The sequence below is a fragment of the Anser anser genome, assembly GCF_964211835.1.
Source record: "Anser anser genome assembly, chromosome: 1".
Taxonomy (NCBI): domain Eukaryota; kingdom Metazoa; phylum Chordata; class Aves; order Anseriformes; family Anatidae; genus Anser; species Anser anser.
The window spans coordinates 105,747,937-105,772,314 of record NC_139720.1 but is presented as its reverse complement, the minus strand read 5'-3'; the positions used below and the strand labels follow the sequence as shown (position 1 = coordinate 105,772,314).

Sequence of the window (24,378 nt, the reverse complement as noted above, 5' to 3'; positions counted from 1 at the left end):
AGGAACTAACTCAATATTAACCAGTTTACCTGCTGAGAGTCAATTATCCCATATCAAGCTCTTGTATTGCCACTTCTGATATCACAGTGGATAAATTAAAGCTAGTTCAAGTATTGGTAACTCCAGTTCATAATCTCTAAATAATTTTTTAACAAGAGCTTTTGAGATAGTAACGTATCTTCACAATGAGAACTCCTATGCAATCTCTCCCTTGTTTTAAGAAGGTAATGGGGATTAGACCAGACTTGAAAAGGTCCCTCAAATTAGGAGGTATCAGCTGCGGCAAATCAAGTACATTTGAAACACACTTCTAAGAGAATAAGACTATTCAGTCTTTCAAGTTGGAAATTACATTTTTGAAGGGATTGTTATGAAATTTCTCATGATATTTGCATATATACAACCTCCTTATATTTTAAATTATTTCTACTCTACATTTTGATTGATTCCTGGTGTTAGAATAATTTAGTTTATTGTGCAGCTATCATGTGATAGCTTTTTTTTTTTTTTTTTTTTTTTTAAACGTGAGAGAACTCAGAACCCTTTGCAAATCACGGGGTATCTACAATTTGTTTTCAGCTGCCCAGCCCAACTAAATGTGAACTTTCTCTGAAATAGTAATTGCCATATTGTTGTGTTTGCATAGCATTCATCACAACTGTACTCTGTCAAGAGTATTCTGTCAAGAATTTCGGTAATACCATTGAACACAAATTATATTATAAAAAATGACAACCTTCCAAATCTCCAGATCAGACATTATCAATAACTGGGAGAAACAAAGCAAAACAAAACAAAACAAAAAACTTTGGAGATTCCTCTGGGTACTAATATGATTACATTTTTTTCTTGTGCGCTTGAAGCTGAGCGCACAACTACTGCTTAGTATTCTTCTTTTAGCACAGGTCGACAGGTCATTTAACACACCTCACATAAGGTTAATGAAGTTTCATTATGATTTTTGCAATTCCTAAGTACCTGCCACTCCCCTGAAACAGACTTCTGATATGTAAGATTTCTAATGAACCAATCTGTGACATCTGATACAACTTTTGCTACAGGTTGTAGAGGTGATATAAATAGTGTAAAACTTATTCTTAAAACATTAAACCCTAAAATAACTCAAGAGCAAGAGAAGAGACATTCTGGTGAATCAGAATGTCTGGAAATGTTCTTGAAATACTGCAAATGAGACGTGAGTACTGGCAGCATCCAACAGGTCTCATATGCTCCCCGAAATAAAACCTGGACGGTTCTACAGCTCTTCTACAAAGTCAGCTTCCACTACGGGGGTGCTTGCTGTCAAATTAGTTGCCTCTTGAGGAATCAAATTCGATGCCTCAAAATCTATATTTAAATCCTTGCTGCTACATAATCAGGCTATTAACACCATACACTCACACATTCTGTAAGATTTGGGGCAATTCCACAATTACTACATTCTGACTGGTGTTAAATTTCGGAGTAATTTACTGTGTATTAATTACATCATGCGAGAGCACAGCATGACTAACCTTTACTAACATTACCCGTAGTACATAATACATGCATAGGGCCTTAGTGACAGATATTTTTTTATGCCCTACTCTGGCTGACAACTTACACATAATGATTTTATAGTACTACCATTTAGCGATTTCTAATCTAACATAGGAAATAACAATTCCTTTACAGTTACTGTTAATTTCATTTTAAGACATACTCAAGATTAAGAATTATTAAAATCTCCTCCCTGTACATTTGAGTTTTATTCCATTTAGTATTTCTTCTGCTCTGCCTGAACTGCACACTTCTCATTTTCTTTTTTGCAGGTGACAATAAGCACATGAAGAGGGACTAAGAACAGCATGTAATACATGTAAGAAGGGGAGCTTGAACGTATCAGTCCTCAAACCTTCTCTTCAGTAGCATCTCACACATCTTTATTTTTGCCATATTTTAAGCAGCAAATGCAAGCCCTTAGTCATGTTTCTCAGCTCCCTACCACTGAATTTAATAAGCGCGTTGGAGTCCCTCAATTTGATTTGCTGAGAAGATATGAAATGGAAACACTAAGAAAGGAAAAGTGTAATGACTTTTTCCTCTCTGTGCCGCTTTCATATCAGCATGTCCTTACCTGTAAAAGGTTTCAATATTCATGTCATATTTTAATAATCAAAGGAACTCTTTACACTGTCAATGATTTCTTATTAAGATGCAAATCAAGAATAATCTCTGATCTTCTAACAGAGCCTGAAAGCACTTTATTAATTAGTCAGGCTCCATCTAACATCTGACAAGACTTCCCTCATCATAGGAAAACTGACTTCAAAATTATCTTCTGAGTTCACATTTGCGGTCAGCAATAAGGGGCCTGAATCGTATATAAGCCATCAAAATTTTATGGTAATTTTTAATTGTCACTAAAAATCAGCACACATTCTCTTTAACAACAGAAAATTTGAATGCTTTGGTTTAATTGTTTAACCAGCATTTTATAAATCTGTTCTGACACCTGAATTCCATTAGATGCTAAAATGAAACATCATGTTCTAGACAAGCAGAACAGTATTTCACTGACTCAGGAGTCACTTCTAACTGCTCTTTGGCTGCATTTGTCTTCATGACTTCTCCATTACAAGTTTTGTAGTACCTCCCTTTATCTTTTAAATTTACGCCTTAGAAAATGTAAGTCAATAAAGCATCCATAGTGACTACATGACTGCCACATCTCACCTGTTGTCATCATATGGTCCATAATCAACCTTCAAAGTGTTTTGTTGCTATCTCAGCTTGAGTAATAAAATCCTTAGGACAAGCACCATGGCTTGCCTTCATTTTTAGAGAGCTTGCCTTCCTAGCAATCAATAACAGATTCATAATAAATTATTAATATTTCTGTTCCTTTAAGACCTTCAGTTATATTGAGCAGAACTCAGTTAAAGCCAACAGAAACCCACCCTTGAGCTGAAGGAGAACTGCCTTTCGTGGTAGCAACTTTTGGATTTTCTTCATGCATTTTGGCAGGCTGACCAATCATGCTGTATAGTTATAGCCACAATGTGAATACCTCAGGAAGGTGAAATGGATAGTGTTTTCCACACATATTTAAAAGAGGCAATGCTACAAAAAGGCTGAATGAGGCTGGTCCTGATTTGACAAAGAGCTCCCTTCCATACTAAATTTTCAGTTTCCCAAGTTCAGCAGTACTGCTCAGTATCTCAATTAAAAATTTAAACTAGAAAAGATTTGTTTAAAGATATAATCCAGCTAAATACACTAAAGTGAAGAATTTACACTGTGACATGAACGAGCTAAATCTGGCAATTTTACTTCTTTCAGGCAGACCTGTAGTTCTGCCCAGCCTGATGTATTTCTTACCAACTGCAGTCATCTGACTGGAGGCAAATCACTGATAAAACATCACAGCTGCTCCTGAAAGGGAAGTGAACAGTTATGCCTTATTGTCTCCCTTTCATTCTTCTCTACGTCCCACCACATTCACTGAAATTTAAATCTGTTTCCCTATAACTTTAGAAACTGCCCGTGCCTTGACTTCTGCCCAGGTCTTCCTGCAGTCTTGTTAAAGTCAAACCTTCAACTCCACAGATGATTTCTGGTTTGTTTTTGTTTTGTTTGGCTTTTTGTTGTTGTTGTTCAAAGTTGTTTATTCGTGTGTTGGGACTGGGAACATTCCTGAAAAGATCACTTGTGATTTCCTCTCTTCCAAGTCTTGCTCAGATCTCTGTGACCTTCAGAGCTCTGTATGGTTTCCTACAGTGTCACATTCAGGGCTCTGAAATATCAGCTCTTGATTATACCTAACTTTAAAAGTATTATTATTGTACCTCACTGATTTTAAAAGCAAACCCCATTGCTGCGTTTACAAGTCAGGAACGCAGCTAGTTTGTAAACAGCACTGTGCAAGCATGGCATTACAGGTTGAGTTTGCTTCTCGTTGGGTACCTGCCCGAGAGGTCCACATCAAACCATGAGCCATTTCATAGAATCATAAGGGTTGGAAAAGATCACCTGGTCCATCTGTACCCCTACCAACGATATCACCCACTAAACCAAACCATGTCCCCAAGCACCTTGTCCAACCTTTCCTTAAACCCTCCCACGGATGGTGACTCCATCACCTCCCTGGGCAACCCGTTCCAATGCCCGACTGCCCTTTCTGAGAAGAAATGTCTCCTAATTTCCAACCTGAACCTCCCTAGCGCAACTTGAGGCCATTCCCTCTAGTCCTATCACTAGTTACCTGTGAGAAGAGGCCAACCCCCAGCTCCCCACACCTTCCTTTCAGGTAGTTGTAGAGAGCAATATGGTCTCTGCTGAGCCTCCTCTTCTCCAGACTTAACCCCAGTTCTGTCAGTCGCTCCCCATAGGACTTCATCAGGCCCTTCACCAGCTTCGTAGCCCTTCTCTGAACACGCTCCAAGGCCTCGATGTCCTTCTTGTACTGAGCGGCCCAAAACTGAACACAGTACTCGAGGTGTGGCCTCACCAGAGCAGAGTACGGCAGGACAATCGCCCCCCTGGTTCTGCAGGCTACACTATTCCTGATACATGCCAGGATGCCACTGGCCTTCTTGGCCACCTGGGCACACTGCCGGGTCATGTTCAGGCGAGCATCGACCAACACCCCCAGATCCTTCTCCTCTGCACAGCTTTCCAGCCACTTTGCCCCAAGCCTGTAGCGCTGCACGGGGTTGTTGTCACTTCGTTGGCTGTTGTGATTTCCTAACCCTGCTGCTGCGGGCTTAGAGGGCGCCACTTCACCTCACACAACCTGCCGTCTCCCCTCACACCGCCAGGGGCACACCGCCGAGGGCCCCCGGCCTCCCCCGCGGGGCAGCCCCAGCCCCAGCCCGCCCCGGTACGTGCCCGCTACGGGCCCGGCTGCTCCCCGCGGCCGCGGCGCTGCGGCGCCACCTGGTGGGAACTCCTCTGGCAGCGCCCCGCCGCCGGGGCCATGGCGCCGCCTCGGGGCGCCCGAGGGCTCGGGAAGGCGGCGAGGGCGCGATTAAGCGCTCGGCGAAGCCGGGAGGGTGTAGGAAGGGCGCCTGCAATAAGAAGCGTCCTGGGGATGCCCTCACCCACCTGTCACCCAGCGTAGTGGTTTCCAAGTAACCGCTGAGGCCCGTGAGGGTCGAACACGACCACAGTTAACCCCATTGAGTCGATCCACCCGTTCTAGAGGTGAATTAAATATTTCTCAAGGCAGATTGAAGGCTTTTGTAACTCCAGTTGGCTTTACAACCCGCCTTGCGGGGTTGCAAGTGACTGTGGGCCAGCGTATTGCAGGTGGAAATTCCCTGCAGCCAAAGGGAAGGAGAGAGCGGCGACTTAACGTGCCCTGCCATGCCGCAACGGTGCTGCCAGTGCTGATGCCCCCACACCATATTGCAGCCCCCTGCCAGCTCAGCAACTGCGTGCAAGCACTGCCAGTAGCAGGGCAAGGAAGGGTCAAGGCTCGGTGTTGCCACAGCAGAAGAAGGCTGGCAGATCCTGCTCCACCTGGTCAGTGGCCTTGAGCCACTCCTTCGCACTGCAGGGCACCCCTGGCCTTTGATCCTCTGCAGCACACCCATCTGGGTTTCACCCCAGACGTTTCTTGACAAAACCACAGTTTCCACCTGAGATAACATCATGGCTTACTATGGGGAATCCTGAGTGAGATGGTTTTCTTCCTGTAAAGACAAGCAAAGCAACCCCTCACCCACCTTTTCGTTGTTGTTGTTTATCTGTATACAACTTCAGCAAACTTTTATATGTGCAAACTTAGCATAGAATCATAGAATCATACACTCACTGATACAGGTTTTCTTAGTCTTTTAGACCTTTCAAAATCCACAGGCATTCTCATAGCCCTTTCCTGAGGCCTTCCCAAATTTTTCATCGTATTTTCTGAAGCACTGATGTCAGAATTGGACATGTCATTCAACAGTGGTCTCACTGTTTGTGCAGAGAAAAAGCAAAACAAACAAGCAAGCAAACAAACAAAACACACACACACACACACACACAAAAAAATCACCTCCTGAGTCGTATTTCTTTCTTAGGACAGTGGTACAGTGGTATGAGGTTGTTTACCCACTCCCAGGACAGTTATGCTCTCTGTCAATTTTCAACTTTCTGAGCAGAAAAAGATTGTCTTTCTTAATGCTAGACCAATTTAGTTCCAGTGAAATGCCCTTCTAAAATCTTATCCATAGAAAGTCCAAGTCTCTTGGACTCTCTGAGGTCTCTCTGACATACATACTGCATTCCACCTGAATTCAGAGTTTTATTCTTACATTACTGTATTATGGAGAACTTGTGGGTGTACCTGACCTTCTTCTATAGCTTCTTAACACATTTCTGCCCTGAGATGGGAGAAAATACTCATTCTGAAACTGCTGTTTTTTGGAAACTTAAATCATAATGCAGGCCTGAGAGGAACACCCTACAGAAGTCCATTTTATGAATATTTCTTTTTCCAACTAAACTGTTGATCTCAAAAAGTTACAGTGTTTGGCTGACCGGATTAAATGTTTGTTTTCTTATATTTGTAACCATTGATTTTCCTCTAAATCCTTGTTCTAGGCTAGACATTCCATGATTCTGAGCAGGATTTATGGCTATTATAATTTTATTACTGAGATTAGTCTCTTTGTCCTCTTTAGCTGTTACAAGATTGGCTTTTCTCCTCTTCCACTTCTGTATATTAATTTAAGTGAGGACTGATATTGCTACACAAACCTTTCTCCTTCCTTTATTCATCACAATAAGAGGTATTAGAAAGACGTTACCTTAAATTTAGAAATCTAGAGGAATTTTAGCTGCCTGCCCTGTGACATCCACATATGGCAGGTAAATGTAGCACAGTTCTGACAGAAAACCTTCTGAGTGACAACAGAGACCACACAGGATACTATAGGGTATCTGAAATGGCATAGACTCCTGTGCCCCTGAATCTTTCCAGGATGTGATACACTCAAGAGATGAGTGGACACTACGCTAAGAGATAATCTGTTGTCTCTTGGGCTTTGAGCCGTATGAAGCATGTCCATTTACAATGGGACAAATGGCAATTCTATTAATTTGTCTCACCTAAGACTACAATGAGCTAGCCAAGTGTACTAATAGCTCACGCTCCTTCCTTAGTGCATGGTGCCCAGTGTTGTGTTGGGACCAACACAGATTAGCTCCTCATTTTTATATATCCAATCTGTCATGAAAAAAGATTTAGTTCAGTGTCATCATAACTAAGAAAAGAAACAAAAGAAACAAAAACATTTGGTACACAGACTGTTTTAAAATGCCAAGCTAAAAATATATATACTGAAAAATAATAATAGCAATTGAAAAAGCAAAAAACATAGCAAAACTAGATGGGAATTGCAGCATATTCACCTGATGGAATGGGAAGTGAGTCTATATATTGGTCCCTACACATTTATATGTATCAGACCGATGGTAAGAATGCATCTACCTTGGGAAGCTTTTAATAAAATCATGGTCATTTTCACAGAGCTCAGTCATACCTTAAAAGAGTGAGCCTTGTGCTTTGACAGGAAAATAGACTAGGAGATCACCTCTTTCTTCCTTTCAGTTTAGTGGCAAAAAATTAGCAGGAAGCTCTTCCAGCACTTTACGTTTCTACAGCTGACAAAATACAAAGTCAAAATGTGCCAGAGAATCCAATCATTGCCTTGCTTATAAGCAGGAATGAAGGAATGATCTGGCCTGGGTAGTTTAATGCTAACCAAAAACACAGAAAGGAAGGCAGACAAAAAAAAAAAGGATAACAGTAATGAAAAATATGTCCTGGGGTGGTGCATTCATGTTCAGGAATAGGAACTTTTTAATTTTTTTCTCTGGAAAATAAACTATACTATGCTATTTTATCTTTGTCCTTCTCTTAAGGTATTTGATAGGTATTGTACCTAAAGGAATATCATCAACAGTTTCAAATATTTATGAATGCGGAATAAAAACAGATCGAATAAGACATGGAGCTGAGGCTGAGCTTCAGACAGGCTGAGGAGCACAGAGCTCTGATAGATAGAGATGGGTTAGTTTTTCAGACTTTTTTTTAAATGAGATTTTTCTTGACAAATATAAAAAGTACATCACTACACACTATGGAGGCTAAATTAGGATCTTTCAAACTTCTGATAATAAATGCAATCTAAAATAATGTAATAAAAACCTTTCATTTAACAACAATGAGATTCAACTTGCTGGTTTGAAAAAAAAAATCATTAATAGTAGAGCTCACGTTTTTATGGTGCCCTAAAGCTGTTTTAATCAGTTCTTTCAATCGTTTGAGAATAAGACACTCAACTAACGTGCAGTAAATGTAATCTCCTTCTCACGTCTGTATTTTAGCTAATGCTTTCTAACATATGGAACAGTGACATGAACTGTACTGCTTGCAGCAGGTACAGGGCAAGATGTCATCTCCCTGTCCTCTTCCTCCATTCACACCACAAACACAGTAGGGATTTCTTTTCTCGGTAATATTAATTTGTTTTCCTGATTATCTCTAACCTACAGATTAAACCAGCTTGAAACAACACTTTTCTCACAAAGATATTTTCTGGTGTGTCATTTCTCAGAACTGATTTAAAGCCTGCATGACTAAACCTATTCAAAATGAAACAAACAAGCAAACAAAAAACCGAAACCCAGTGACAAGGATCTCTGTCAAAAGCAGCAGATAAAGATGAGAACAAGCAGCTGTGTGTGTAGTGGGGGGTTATTTGTCAATAAAATATTGATTCAACCTGGCTGTAATCATAATAGATCCTCTGACCATTCCCGTAGTCTTTATCTCCCACTCCATCATATTGCCTTTACATGACTTCTTTAATTGAAGTGATATGTCTTTTTGGTTACTTGCCTTGTGGTAACATATGATGAAAGACTAACAGTCAAGTGAGGGAGGAGAAAGGGGCAGCTGTTACACTTTGCATTCACCTTCCTAATACTTGACTGGAAGGATCTGGAGCCATGTCTCAGGCAAAGATCAAAACAGCTATTTTACAAATATGTTAGAACATCAAAGCAAAAGCTCTCATGTACCCTAGTTGATTTCCATTGCAAATGCAACGCTAACTCATTTATTTTCCAGTTTGCGCTCATGATTATTTTAATTTGCCATGTTTGTCTGGAGGCAGCCGTCAGGTTGATGCCATGGTGCAGTGTCACACAAGCTGCGGCCTGAGATACCCCAGCTGGGCATCTCAGTATCAGGAGAATTTATTCATGCCTTGTACAGGAAAACTTACAGTGGTATTTCAGAAAATAGCAAAATCTGTTACTTTGGAATGGTACAGATATTTTAAGAATCCCATATGGGCATATCGGGTCTACTGTTTCTGAAGATTGTCAGAATATACCTTAGTGGCAGATAGAAAAATCTCAGGATGCAGGTGCTGGTATCAAAAGCAGGTTGCCTGCAGGTCCAGTCATCCTCCTGCATGAGAAAAGCTGAATGGAAGCTGCTGGGTTAGTGGAACCGTCACTGGTGCCTAGGTTGACACCTAACTGAAACTTTATTAGAGGATCAGTTACAGATCTGTCACAAAGCAACAATTCTACCAGTTTTTGAAGAGGAAGTGTCAGCTGTAGTTGTGAAAAATCATGCAAACACACCCTGGAACCACACAGAAGAAAAAAGAAAAGAAATCTTAGCTTTATAACCACTGGATTTAACCTCACTGGTCTGTTGCAGGTATCTCACGGGTTCATGGAAATTAGGACTGGAAGGGACCTTAAGAACAGGTTACAGTTTGGAAGTTTTTTTAATGGTTATCTGAAATGTGTCTTGCTGCAATTTCCATAAACTTTTGTCCTGTTTGTCAGGGAGCAGTGTCAGTGGGGCTGCTCTCCAGAGGAGGATGAGCCAGGAGCTAGGGGTAACTGCCACGCAGGCAGTGCCCTCACCAACCAGAGTGCAGCCTTGCAGCATGTAAGCATGGCCAACAGAGCCAGGGGCTTGTAGCAGGGTCCATCACCAGCTCTGGACACAAGCGAGGGGATGAACCAAAGCCAGGTCCATCCAGGGGCAGCTGGAGATGGAACAGGATATGAGCTGGAGACAAGATGACAACACAAACCTGAGGTCCATCTGGGAAGCCCCACCAGAGAAGCAGGACAGTGGGGGTTGGGGCTGGGTTCTGGGCAAGACTCATCGCCCAGGGCAGTTAGGAACTACAGGTGCTGTCAGGGACCTGACAGTATTCACAGTGGACATAGTGATTAATTATATTCTTTTCATTTCTGTGGAAGTTGCGTCTGCTGTTTTTATCTTTCCCTTGAATTTGCACTCTTACACTCATGGAAAGGAAAAAGAGAATTGTAAAATTGTACTTTAAAAAAGTGTATGATATCATCCAACTTAGTTCTCATGTTTGGTGTTGTTTTATCTCAATAGAAGCTGGGTTTACCTTTATAGAACCCCAAACTTGTGCAGAATTTGCTGTTCCAGCTGGATGAATATATGTCTATGGGGCCTAATGGGATTCATCCCAGGGTAATTGGAGAGCCAGCTGATGTCATCACAAGATCTCAATTATTTTTCAATGGTCTTGGGAATCTGGAGAGGTCCCAGTCGATTGCCAGCTGGCAAATGTTGTCCGAGTGTTCAAGAAGGGCAAGAGAAAAGACCTTGGTAATTACAGACTTGTCAGTCTCACTTCAGTACCTGGTAAAATTACAGAGAAAATTATTCTGGGAGTTATTGAAAAACACCCGAAGGACAATGGAGTCACTGGTCACAGCCACCACAGGTTCAGAAGGGGAAGGTCCTGCTTAACGCATTTAATTTCCTTTTAGGACAAGGCCACTCATCTAGTTGACCAAGGGAAGCCAGTTGATGTAATCATGTGGGATTTCAGCAAAGCTTTCCATATTGCTTTTCACAGTATCCTTCTGGACAAAATGTCCAGCATACAGCTAGGCAAATGCACTATATGATGGGTGAACCATTGGCTGATGGGTCAGGCTCAAAGGGTTATGGTAAATGGGGTTACATCAGGCTGGAAAATAGTCACCATTGGGGTTCCCCAGGGCTCCATTTCAGGGCCAGTTCTCTTCAATGTTCTCATAAATGACATGGATGCAGGACTTGAAGGTATACTAAGTAAGTTTGTATACAACACTCAACTGGGAGAAGTTGACTCTGCTGAGGGCAGAGAGGACTTGCAGAGAGATCTGGACAAATTAGAGGGCTCAGCAAGCACCAAGCACATGAAGTTCAACAAGAGCAAGTTCCAGATTCTGCACCTGGGATGGGGCAACCCTGGCAATCCATACAGACTGTGGGTATGAGAGGCTGGAGAGCAGCCACACAGAAAGGGATCTGGGGGTTCTGGTCAGTGGCAAGTTGAATAGTAGTCAACGAGGGAAGTGATTATCCCGCTGTGCTGTGTGCTGGTGTGGCCTTACCTGGAGTACTGTGTGCTGTTTTGGGTGCTGCAGTATAAGAAGGACATAAAACTATTAGAGACTGTCCAAAGGAGGCCTGCAAAGAAGGTGAAGGGTCTAAAAGGCAGGACATATGAGGAGCATCTGAGGTCCCTCGGTTTTCTCAGCCCAGAGCAGAGCAGGCTGAGGGGAGGCCTCATGGTGGCCTCCAGCTCCCTCACGAGGGCAGCAGAGGGGCAGGCGCTGAGCTCTGCTCTCTGGGGACAGCGACAGGACCCGAGGGAATGGCATGGAGCTGGGACAGGGGAGGGTCAGGCTGGGTGTTAGGGAAAGGTTCTGCACCCAGAGGGTGGTCGGGCACTGGGACAGGCTCCCCAGGGAGGTGGTCACAGCACCGAGCCTGCTGGAGTTCAAGAAGCATTTGGACAATGCTCTCAGACACGGTCTGATTTTGGGGTGGTCCTGTGTAGAGCCAGGAGCTGCACTTGGTGATCCTTGTGGGTCCCTTCCAACTCAGGATATTCTACTATTCTATGATACTAAGAAAGGAATCCTCTCGCCTCGCCTCGCCTTACTTCACCTTGTGCCTCGTTTCCCTTCCCTTCCCTTCCCTTCCCTTCCCTTCCCTTCCCTTCCCTTCCCTTCCCTTCCCTTCCCTTCCCTTCCCTTCCCTTCCCTTCCCTTCCCTTCCCTTCCCTTCCCTTCCCTTCCCTTCCCTTCCCTTCCCTTCCCTTCCCTTCCCTTCCCTTCCCTTCCCTTCCCTTCCCTTTCCGTTTTTATTTGTTTCTTAGCAAAAATGAGGTGTTTTTTTTAACTTTAAACACTTTACTCTAAATTCAGATATATGAACATGTTCAAAAAAAGCTGTCCATGAGAACTGCACACACTCATACCTTGCAGTACTATTTCTTTTATCAAAACAGTTGTATAAAGATTACCTTTTTTCCCAGAGGCATTATGAAACAATTTAAACCTACAGTATGGGAAAATCAGGTAACGCACAACAACATGCACTACAATTGGCTATGGTTCCAGTTAAGATAGTTAAAAACCCAAATCTCTGCCATCTTCGTCAGCTTATGCATCCAGCTATTGTAGCATGAGAATTGTCAGTACTGCCTCTAAGCCGTATATCGTCCTCCATGTTTTTCTTATATTCTGGAACTAGCTGCTTTTTTTTTTCTTTTTTTCTTTTTTCTTTTTTTTTTCCTATGAGCTCATACAAAAATGTAGGCTGAAATCTGATAATTGCCTCCTATTATTTTCCCAAACTATCAATTGTTCAGCTTTTTTTCCAAACTTTATCTGTAAAAAATTTAAGAGAGGATAGAAGAGCTCTCTAGACTGAAAATGTGAGGATGAGGACTGTTGAACATATTGAACTGAAAGTCTAAATAAATTATATCTAGGTCAGACTATTTAATATAATTTCTTTAAATGAAAGACCGCAGAGTTTCTACTTTGTAGCATGTTTTATTGGAATTTCTGTTCCTCTTTCAAAGAGTACACAGAGCTATACCTAGACACATTGCAGGGTATTTCACACACATTGTGTGAACAAGGCAAACACCGAGTTATTTAAGAAAAAAAGTATTTTGACAGAGAATAGCTTTGTACAGAGAAAATGCATATATTTGAGAAATAGATCCATTTACAGTGCAAAAGCTTCACATGCTCAGCTCTTTCCCACATTTTTTTTGCCATATGTTTTATCAAACTAGGAACTTTTGAACCTTTGTCCCTGTAGGGAATTTAATTTAATCAAGGCTCATTCACAGGAGCGACAGATACTATATCTTGTCTCAAAGTACAGTCTAATTCTGCCTTGATGTTACTGCATAATGGATGCATACTTTACACTAACATTTCAGAGTGTATTTTTTAGCTAATATACTCTTCAAGTACTGTAGAAAAATCATCTAAAATTGAAATGTGTGCCAGTCAAATGGTAGAGATTAATAAAGATTGCTGCCTGCATGAAAAACCTAAACTCGATTTCTAGCGAGAAGATATTTTATTAGCAGAAATAAGAAGTTATTTTCTGAATTCATTGTCATATGATAAATTAAAATTTCTTACAGTATGGACATTAAATCATTCACAGTTACCTTAACACGGCTGTCAACAGCTGTGCCCTTGCTGAGATTCCTTCAGTGTCCAGCAGCAGGAGCACTCAGCTAGCTGGAAAAGAAAATGAGTTATTTATATAAAAATACTGAGCCACCTTTGAACTGAGACAAAGTCTCCCTGTACAGTGACTGCATAAAGGGATCAGCTGAGATTATATGCTTTGTAAACCCCTTGCTTCTGTAGTTTCTAACTAATAACCTTTAAGACCAATGACATTTTGCAAGCTTAGATTCCTTACCTATGCTTTTTTTTTTTCTAAGAGAAAGCATTTATATTTTGCCCAAAGCCCACATACTATTTAAGTTTTCCATATCACTATAGATAAATAAGACTATCCAGATGGATGGTCATCCAGATTTGATCATCCAGAAGATGACTAAATTCATCTTGCCTATAACAGAAGTTTGACTTTCATCAGCTGGGGGCATGGGGAAGGGGACAGATGGACAGATAGGACAGGACAAATTTCCTTATAGGTTGACAGGCACTGAACTTTCATTTGTTAGCAAATAATCTTAGAACATTCTGATACTCTTTCCTTTAAAAAATAATCAAAAAATGAAACTATTGGTTGATGTATCTTCAGAACCCCATTCACAATTCTTGCATTTTATTTACCTATTGCAAATGGATGGTGTACATTATGATCTGATAGTCTCTCAGATTCATCTGATGCATGATTTTTTTCTTATTTTATATACTTCATCTTTGCCAAATTTCATTATTTATTAATCATACTACTGTATTATGTCAGGAACCTGTTGTATAAGAAGACTGGAGTGCAGTTTAAAGAGAAAAGAAACAAAAAAGACATATTCTTTCTCAATTTCAGTATAAAAAATAAATTATGTTTATGGACAGTCCAACTAGCAACAGCAAAGAATGAACACAAAGCTGGTCAGCATGATTACTAGCAATCTGATGTTTCAGACCAGATTTGGCTGCTTACTTTCCAAAAAAACAAAAGAAGAAAAATTCCTGTATCTCTGATCCTTATAGATCCTCTCAGCAAGGGTTGCAAGTCAAGAGCATAAGACCCATCACAGAAAGATCTTCCATATTCTTCCTAGTTCTACCTGTGATCATTCAGAGATCCAAGAGTTTTAGAAAGTGCATGAATTACTGGATGGGAATACCCTATCTTCCCAGCACAAAGTATGGAAGCACCTGTTCAAACCATTCAATATTTTTTTGCACTTACTCTGGGCAACTGAACTACAACTGCCTTATGAGGAAAGATTAAAAAAAAAAAAAACAACCCACACCATACATGACTGACAAAAAATGACCTACGCACAGATATAATTATAGGCTGCGAGAATCAAGGAAAGGTACTGTTTAGCGTGGTCAAAGGGGAAATCTGAATAAAGAGGTGATGCTTGTTACTTAGGAATTCCATTTTACTAATAAACTAACCTTTATCACTCTATAATTTTTGCAACTGTTGTGATATAGAGCCCTACATAGTTTTCATAAGTGCATTAATATGTGTGAAGTTTTATGTTCTGTATGCATTTTTTCCTCATTTATGAATCTGTTTGGGTAAATAAGTTTTTATTGACTCTTGGATACTAGATTAGATACCTAAAGGATCTGCAAAAGAAAAAAAAAAGACAAGGAAAAAACATATACACTAAGCTTTTCTGAGCAGGTTAACCTCATGCGGATTATTTCTGTTTTAGGAATGTACTTCAGTGGTATCTTAAAGACTGACTAACTACACCATTTACAAAAACTCCTTCTTTAGGCTTTGTGGTATTTTCAGGCCTTATATGCTGAGGGCCCAACATTTAGAAAATGATATAAATTGACGAATTGCTTGCAACTATCATATATTAAGTATATTTCATTTTACAACTGGTGGAGGTCCAAAGAAAGAGAGAAAATCCTTCCTTTCTCAGTACTAATAGCAAGATTTCTCACCATTTTGCCAGCGCTCAGAATTTCACATAAAGTTGGTTAACATCCTGTATTCTTCAGAGAACACCCGTAAAAACATATGTATACACAAGCATTTTCTGTGCAAAACAATGCAGTCAAATAGGATTAGAAATTCATTTAACAGATCAGCACAACCCTTAGTGTATTTAGTACCTTCAGTATTGTCATACTACTTGTTGAAGTTTTGTGTAAGGGTACATCGGGTAAATTTAGCTTAAGCTGATTCTGTACCAGTTCAGACAAAGTCATTGTGAAAATATCTTAAATATTTGTCTGCATCAGGGTGCTGCAGTGATTTAACAAAATGAATTTTTAAACTTTTTTTTTTTTTTTTTTTCTCATGCAGTAAAATCCGAGCTTGGAAATACCCCCGTTTTCCAACTGGGCTATGAACTGACATACTAAAAAATCTTTTACCTAATAAAGGCTATCATGATCTGCTATCATTTATAGTGCTGGGGTAGAAGAAAATTGACATCCACGTAACAGACAAAGCTGTACCAAGCAGAAGAGCCAGGATTCATTGCCTGTGAATTGAGAGGACCATCTAGAACGTGATTACAGGTTGAAGGGTGTTCCAGTTATACATACTGTGTGGTTAATTTGCAACATGTAATGTCTCTTGAAAGGATGGATCCAAATTCCTCTGAAATTCGGACTGCAAGGTCTTGATGACATCCATAACATGAGGTGATTCCCGGAGTTCAGTGGTTGCTCATCCATAGACTCAATGGATGACTGGATGAGCAACTATGGTTGCTCATCCATAGACAACACCGGAACATCTGAAGGAAAGAAACAATAAGTGTGTCCTGTTTCTGAGGAGGAAGTGGACTGCAATAGGAGTGATGAGAGGCACACAAGCGTACCAGGGAAGATCAGTCCTAGAACCAGTCCTCCATGATTCTGAAAATCAGTTTTCCCTTTCTGGACTTCCGTCAAATAGTGTTTGTAGAAAAGCTGTCATACCAGGAACTGATGGTGAGAGTGCAGCGGAATGGTTTCTGAGCTGATTGTCTCTGTGTTTCTAGACCATCAGCAGTCAAAGCTAGGATGCTGGTTATCCTTTCATCTGGGGAAAAGCTTCCTAAGAAATTGAAAAAGAGACCAGAAATCAGCTTTGCTGTCTCACAATAATGCTGGACTCTGTTTCTAATGCTTTCTCTGACAGTGCTGGATTCACAACTGGCTCCCTCTTGGCCAGACCTCTGGCATGATGCAGTAAGCAGTTCAAAAGCACGAATGCAAGCTTCATTTTATGCTCTAATCTAATTTAGGTTCTTTTTAGTGGTCATTCCTTCAGAGAACCTGTGGAAAGAGCTCTCAGTGTCTTAGCACAGGACAAATATTCTTCACTAGGCTTCAAAAAAATTCAGCATACATTTCCTACAGTTTATTCAAAGTTTTCCTTTTTTTTTGTTTGTTTGTTTGTTTTCTCCTCTCTGCCCACATGAGTTAGATATACCTTCCATTTCTAATGAAGTATTAAGCTGGGCATAAGCTTAGTATATTAAGCTAATGATAGGCTGATGAAGACTTGCTGTTACTGTACTTTGAATCACAGAATTGTAGGGGTTGGAAGGGACCTCAGGAGATCATCGGGTCCAACCCCCCTGCCAAAGCAGGTCCCCTAGAGCAGGCTGCCCAGGTAGGCATCCAGACGGGCCTTGAATATCTCCAGAGAAGATATGAGTGAGATATGAATGAGACGTGCTAGAGTAAAGATAGCATTTTTAGAAATGGTTGAATGACAGAAAACTCATGAGTTGGAAACCCAGTGAGAACCCATGGGGATGATACTGTACTTCATTGCCAACTAAAAGTTTTAAGGTAGGTTCCTGTTCTCTTATTGGATGAATTTAACCCTAATGATAATTTTCGTGACAACAAATGAGATTGAACACGCATTACCCTGTTACTGCCAGAGTCCTGTGTCTCTGCACATCCATCCAGAGATGCCATCTGCTAGAATATATGAAAAAAATGACTGCAAAATATTACGAATATAGTCCAAGGAAAATCATGTGAAGATTGTACTTTTAACTCAATGGGTTTATCTTTGACATTATTTAATCATCTTAATCTTCAGTAGAAAAAAATCTGTTTTGCTCTTATTTTGTCTTTGAATTTTCAGGTTTTCAGAAGTTTCAGCTCAGATGAGCAACTGCAAATAGCTAGCCTGGAAGGAAATGAAAGGGGAGATGGCACAGGTGTAAGACTAGAAAGTAAATACTTAGAAACACTGTTGAAGATTATGTACTTCAGCATCTGAGAAGAAAAAGAGACTACAATGGAGATTACATCTTTCTACTCCATTTTTCTACCTAAACTGTGCCCTCCAGCCACTAAAACATTTCCCTAGCTGCAATTCAGTCTTAGTTTACTCACAAAGCATTTGAATGTAATGAATAAGGAGAGACATTTTAGTAAGCATGACTGATACACGTAGACAGATCTTGCTGTCTGTCAAATTCACTTTGTGCCCTGTAACTCAGAAGTGGCCAGAGCTGTGTGCTAGAAAATAAACTCCCTATGTGAGAAATTTTCACTGGCACAGAACTGCCAGCTCCAGACATTTTGAAATCACAGCTCAGGCCTCAGAAGGGTGCCATTCAGCTTTTTAAAGTATGATACATATTTAAAGTAATACATTCTGTGTTTTGGCATTTAGAATTCAGGTTTGGACTTCATCTTGTGCAAGCTTTCTTCTACAAGCATGGAACCTAGGATCTTATCTTTTTGTAAATGAAAGCTGACATTCTTTTGAAATGTTATGGTCCAGCAGCAGGTCTCTATGAATATTTGTAGAAATTGCAAGGGTTGGGATAATTTTGCAAGAGTTGGCTGTAACTCTGGCATAATAAAGGCTACATCCTGCACAGGAAATCCCCTATCAGGTGTAAGATAGACAGAAGACTGGTAACAAAAATATCAGACTGAGATGAAATATATCAGAGAAAAATGAGGGAGTGGATGAACTGAACTGGGTTGGCTCTTTTTATTGACATGAATACGGGTTCTGCCTCCTCAACACTGTAACTCACAGAGGGTTTTCATAGAGAGAGAGAATTCCTCCATAGAGGGAGAGGAATGAAAGAAAAATAAAAGATCACTCATCTCTATAACACAGTGCAGCCTGGCTTTTTGTGCCAGTTTCTTAAGCTGGATACTGTGAAAACTTGCCTGCAGGTCAAGTGTTTAGGTTCTTTTTGAATCCACAGAACTAGTCAGAGCTACAAGCACTCAGGGCCTTAAGCCACTATCATCTGCATAGTTTGTGAACGGGAGTTAGAATTGTACGTTAGATACACAGAAAGTGTCACTGCGGAAGCTGTACAAATAATAAAAGCAACCTCCAAAAATGTCTTCCTACCCTTTCTACTCCCCAACAAGGAAAACCAGATTTTGGAAAACTTTCCATAAAACGTGACATTTAAACTAATCACTAAATTTCCATCCAGAAATGCCAAGAAATTTTTGAGGCTGCCTTAGTTTTGTCCACGGTCACTGGATATACAATCAGAGTGAGCTAACACCAGGCACACGTAAAGCAAATAATGACACTCCATGTGGACATGGCAGTATATTGATGCTGTGCCAGCTCCTGGCACTACAGCACATATAGTAGAGGGTGTAGGCGGGTATGAACAAATGTCCTAGCAGGACCATGCTCCTGGAACATGGAAAACTATCTCACTCTTCTGGGAACTGATGATTAGGATGATTCTTTGCTTCTGAGGCAAGTAGCAGCCTCCTCAGTTCCTACTGAATTTCATTGCATAACAGCAGTGCTAACAGTCCCTAGCTTCAACAGTGTCACACGCTTTGTGAATGATGCTCAGAACAGCTACAAATTTTTATTTGTGTGTCCTTGTAAAGTTTGCTTGAGAAATTAAGATTAAATACTGCCTCAAGAATATTTATCCTTTCCAAATTACCCACAGTTTTAAAATTAAAAATCCAGCTTGAAACACCACCTGGAGAAGTCTCAGACCCTTCCCTTACATTGACTCTTTTCTCATTATCCTCTCATAAGCATTTTGTGTTTAGCACTACACACATTCTACTTTACTATTAAAAATTAGATATATGAGATGAACTGCTCTGCCTGGTGGCCAGCCTTGAGGAAGAGGTGGAGAGACTGAGAATTATCTGGGAATCTGAAAAGGTGATATGCCAGTGGAACTATGCTCTGCTTTTTCTGGTACACACATGCTAGCCTACAATGGACATTAGAGAGGCAGCCCATGTATTTGATCTGCATCAGGATAAAGACAGGAACTTGAGGGACACCAAGGACTGGAAGCAAGTTACTGCATGGAGGTGGAAGAGGAGCCCCTGTTTGCCCACTTAGCTTCCATTAGTGCATAGGTACGAGGCTCTGGGTATGGCAGATGAGGGATGTGAAAAGATGAAAGAATGAAGAAACAGCATGAAGAAATGAACCATGAAGAACCATGAACCATGAAGAAACAGCAGTGAGTTGTAGTCATAGGTGACTCCCTCTGAAAGCAATCGAGGCTTCCATCTGCAGACCAGATGCTCTTTAAAAAGTTTGCTGCTTCTCAGATTATCTTGAGTGTCATCTCGTGACACTTGCAGGGCAACCAGGCAATCAGGCCCAGTCAGCATGGATTTATGAAAGGCAGGTCCTGCTTGACGAACCTGATCTCCTTCTATGAGAAAGCGATGTGCTTAGTGGATGAGGGAAAGGCTGTGGATGTGGTCTACCTTGACTTCACTAAGGCTTTTGATACCGTTTCCCACAGCATTCTCCTCAAGAAACTGGCTGCTCGTGGCTTGGACTGGGGTATGCTTTGTTTGGTTAGAAACTGGCTGGGTAGCCGGGCCCAAAGTGTCATGGTGAATGGAGTTAAATCCAGTTGGAGGCCGATCACTAGTGGAGTCCCCCAGGGCTCAGTACTGGGGCCAGTCCTCTTTAATATCTTTATCGATTATCTGGATGAGGGGATCGAGTGCACCCTCAGTAAGTTTGCATACGACACCAAGTTAGGTGCATGTACTGATCTACTTGAGGGTAGGAAGGCTCTGCAGGAGGATCTGGATAGGCTGGACCGATGGGCTGAGGCCAGCTGTATGAAGTTCAACAAGGCCAAGTGCCGGGTCCTGCACCAGGGGCACAACAACCCCAAGCAGCGCTACAGGCTGGGAGGTGAGTGGTTGGAAAGCTGCCTGGCAGAGAAGGACATGGGAGTACTGGTTGATAGTCGGCTGAATATGAGCCAGCAGTGTGCTCAGGTGGCCAAGAAGGCCAACAGCATCCTGGCCTGTATAAGAAGCCGTGTGGCCAACAGGGCTAGGGAAGTGATTGTCACCCTTTACTCGTCTCTGGTGAGGCCGCACCTCGAGTACTGTGTTCAGTTTTGGGCCCCTCGCTACAAGAAGGACATGGACGTGCTCGAGCGAGTCCAGAGAAGGACAACAAAGCTGGTGAGGGGTCTGGAGAACAAGTCTTATGAGGAGCGGCTGAGGGAGCTGGGATTGTTCAGCCTGGAGAAGAGGAGGTTCAGGGGTGACCTTATCGCACTCTATAGATACCTTAAAGGAGGCTGTAGAGAGGTGGGGGTTGGTCTATTCTCCCACGTGCCTGGTGACAGGACGAGGGGGAATGGGCTAAAATTGCGCCAGGGGAGGTTTAGGTTGGATGTTAGGAAGAACTTCTTTACTGAAAGGGTTGTTAGGCATTGGAAAGGGCTGCCCAGGGAAGTGGTTGGGTCACCATCCCTGGAGGTCTTTAAAAGACATTTAGATGTAGCCCTTAGTGATATGGTTTAGTGGTGGACTTGTTAGTGTTAGGTCAGAGGTTGGACTAGGTGACTTGGAGGTCTCTTCCAACCTAGATGATTCTGTGATTCTGTGATTCCGGGGCTAGGATCAGGGATGTTACCAGTAAGTTTCTGAACATAATGAAGCCTTCAGTCTATTGCCAACTTCTTTTTCAAGTGGGTTCCAACAGTATAGGTACAGGAAGCCTGTGGTCTATCAAAAAAAAAAAAAAAAAATTAATTAATGAAAAAATCAGGGCCCTGGGGAGACAGCTAAAGGACTCAGGAGCAGAGAGTGTTTCCATCAAGCCTCCCAGTAATGGGCTGAGACAGGGAAAGAAATAGATGAGCCCAGGACATCAATTCATGGATCCAAGACTGGTGCCTCCTCCAGAATTTGGGGTTTTATAATTATGGAGGAGTCTTTGAGACAAGAGGTCTGCTGAAGCCTCAATGGAGGGAATATTTTGTGGCCTGTAACCTGGCAAGACTGATTGAAAGAGCTTTAAAATAGTATTGATGGGGGAGAAGTATACCATTAGGAACACTGAGGTTAAGCCAAGTGATGGTACAGCACTGACTCAGGGTGGCAAGGCTAGTGGGAGCATATATCACAGAATCACAGAATCACAGAACCACTTAGGTTGGAAAAGACCTCTAAGATCATCAGGTCCAACCATTAACCTAGCACTGCCAAGTCTACCACTAAACTATGTCCCTAAGCACCACATCTTTTAAACACCCCTCCAGGGATGGGGATTCAGCCACTTCCCTGGGCAGCCTGTTCCAGTGCTTCACAACACTTTCAGTGAAGATTTTTTTCCTAAAATCCAACCTAAACCTTCCCTGGTGCAACTGGAGGCCATTTCTTCTTGTCCCATGGTTGTTGCTTGGGAAAAAAATGGAATTTTTGCTCATCTTCGGGAACACAAAGAACTAACTGTCATCCAGGCCATTTTTTTTCTCATACTGACAGCTCAAATAAATTCATTTTATTTAGAACTAGAAAAACGTCTGAAATGCTTGTATATCAAAGCATGCATTATGAGGGACAAATGGGATGAACTAGAAGCTTTGGTCCTTTCCCAGAGCTATGATATCATTGGTATTATTAAGACCTGGTGGGACGAGTCCTATGACTGGAATACTGGGATGGAGGGCTATCCACTCTTCAGGAGGTATAGGAAGGGCAGGTGAAGTGGAGGTGTTGTGCTGTATGGAAGGGAAAGATTAGACTGTACAGCCTTTGCTATTAGGGATGACGTGGTAGAGAGCCTCTGGGTGAGGGTTAAGGAGACAGACAGTAAAGCAGATGTTGTTGTTGATGTCTACTATCAATCACCCACCTAGGACAATGGCATAGATGAGCTATTCTATAGGCAATTAGGGGAAATCTCTGGATCAGTTGCCCTCATCCTGATGGGAGTTTTCAACTTCCCAGACAGAAACTGGAAATATTCTACTGCCACAAGTAAGTCTGGGAGTTTCCTAAAGCATGTTGAAGATAACTTCCCGTTACAAGTACTGAGTATGACAACTAGGAAAGGTACCCTCCTAGATCTGTTGTTTGAAAATAGGGAAGGTTTTGTGGGACATGGTACATGGCTGTCTTGGCCACAGTGATCATGAAAGAGTGGAGTTCAAAATGTTTGGCGTAAGGAGAAAAAGTATCAGCAGAGTTGCCACCCTGGCCTTTAAGGGAGTTTTAAGCTTCTCAGGGAGTTATTTAGCAGTGTCCTCCATGGAATCTACTGTAGAGGATTTAGAGGTCCATGACAGCTGGTAACTTTTAAAAACCACTTTTGAAAAGCCTAGGAGCAGGCAATCACATTGTTCTGCAAGTCAGGCAAGCAAATCAGAGGACTGGCCTGGCTGAACAGAGAACTTTTCCTGGAACTAGGGCAGAAAAATAAAATATATGACCTCTGGAAGCAATGACTGGCTTCACAGAGAGAGTACAGAGCTGCAGGGAGAAAAATGAGAAAAGCCAAAGCCCAACTGGAGTTGACACTGGCCATCATGGTGTCAGACAACAAAAAAAAAAGGCTTTTTAAAGTATGTCAACAGCAAGAGGTCAAAAGAAAATGTAGGACTTGGAGTGGATGGTCACCTGAGAAGTAAGGAGGAGAAAAAGGCAGAGGTATGTAATGCCTTTTTTTGCCTCAGTATTTATTAGTAACAACAGATCTTGGGCTTCTCAGACCTCAGAATTGGAGGACCATGACTGGGAGAGAATTGATTTTGCATCTGTGGTCACCGGAATTGTAAGGGAACAGCTATATCAGCTAAACATTTATAAGTCCATGGGGACTGAGGAGGATTTAGCAGACATTATAGCTGGACCCCTCTCAACAATTTTCCGAAGGTCATGGTAGTCTGGGGAGGTCCCTCCTGACTGGAGGCTAGGCAATGTTACACCCATCTAGTAAAAGGGCACAAGAGAAGGCACAGGAAAATACAGGCCTGTTAGGATAACCTGAGATCCTGGAAAAGTTATGGAGAAGTTTATCCTGAGAGTTATTGAAAGGCATTTAAAGAACAAAACAATTATTAGGCATAGTAAATGTGGGTTCATGAAGATAAAGTCCTACCTTATTAATATGGTCTTCTTCTAGGATAAGGTCACTTGTTTGATGGATGAAGGGGAGGCAGCAGGCATAATCATTCTGGATGTTAGTAAGGCCTTTGGTACTGTCCGTCATAGCATCCTTCTGGACAAATTGTCCAACTGTGTGAAAAGCAGGTTCACACTCACTATGCTGGTTGATGAACTGGCTCAACCATAGAGCTCAAAAGGTCATAGTGAATGGGGTTACATCTGTCTGGCAGCTGGCTAGGTGGTCAATAGTGGTGTTCCCTAGGGTTCAATTCTAGGGCCAGTCATATTCAACATTTTTATCAATGATCTGGATTCAGGAATGGAAAGCATCTTAAAGAAATCTGCTGATGATACTAAATGAGACGTGCTGTTGCTGAAGGGACAAGTGGCCTTGCAGAGGGTTCTAAATACACTGTAACACTAGGCAATCATCAGTGGCATGAAGTTCAACAAAGGTAAATGCAAGGTGCTATATGCCAGTGGTCAGGCAGTTGGATTAGGCGATTTTTGAAGATCCCTTCC

General features: G+C 41.7%; 1 long non-coding RNA gene across 1 annotated transcript; it reads right to left on the bottom strand.

The window, feature by feature from the left end:
• Positions 1 to 12,761: 12,761 nt before the first annotated feature.
• On the bottom strand, positions 12,762 to 17,270 carry LOC310896147. Its single transcript, XR_014581227.1, has 3 exons — positions 16,341 to 17,270; positions 16,063 to 16,256; positions 12,762 to 13,581 (listed from the first exon to the last, which is right to left on the bottom strand). It is a non-coding gene; the product is annotated as an uncharacterized lncRNA (long non-coding RNA).
• Between the last annotated feature and the right edge of the window lie 7,108 nt (positions 17,271 to 24,378).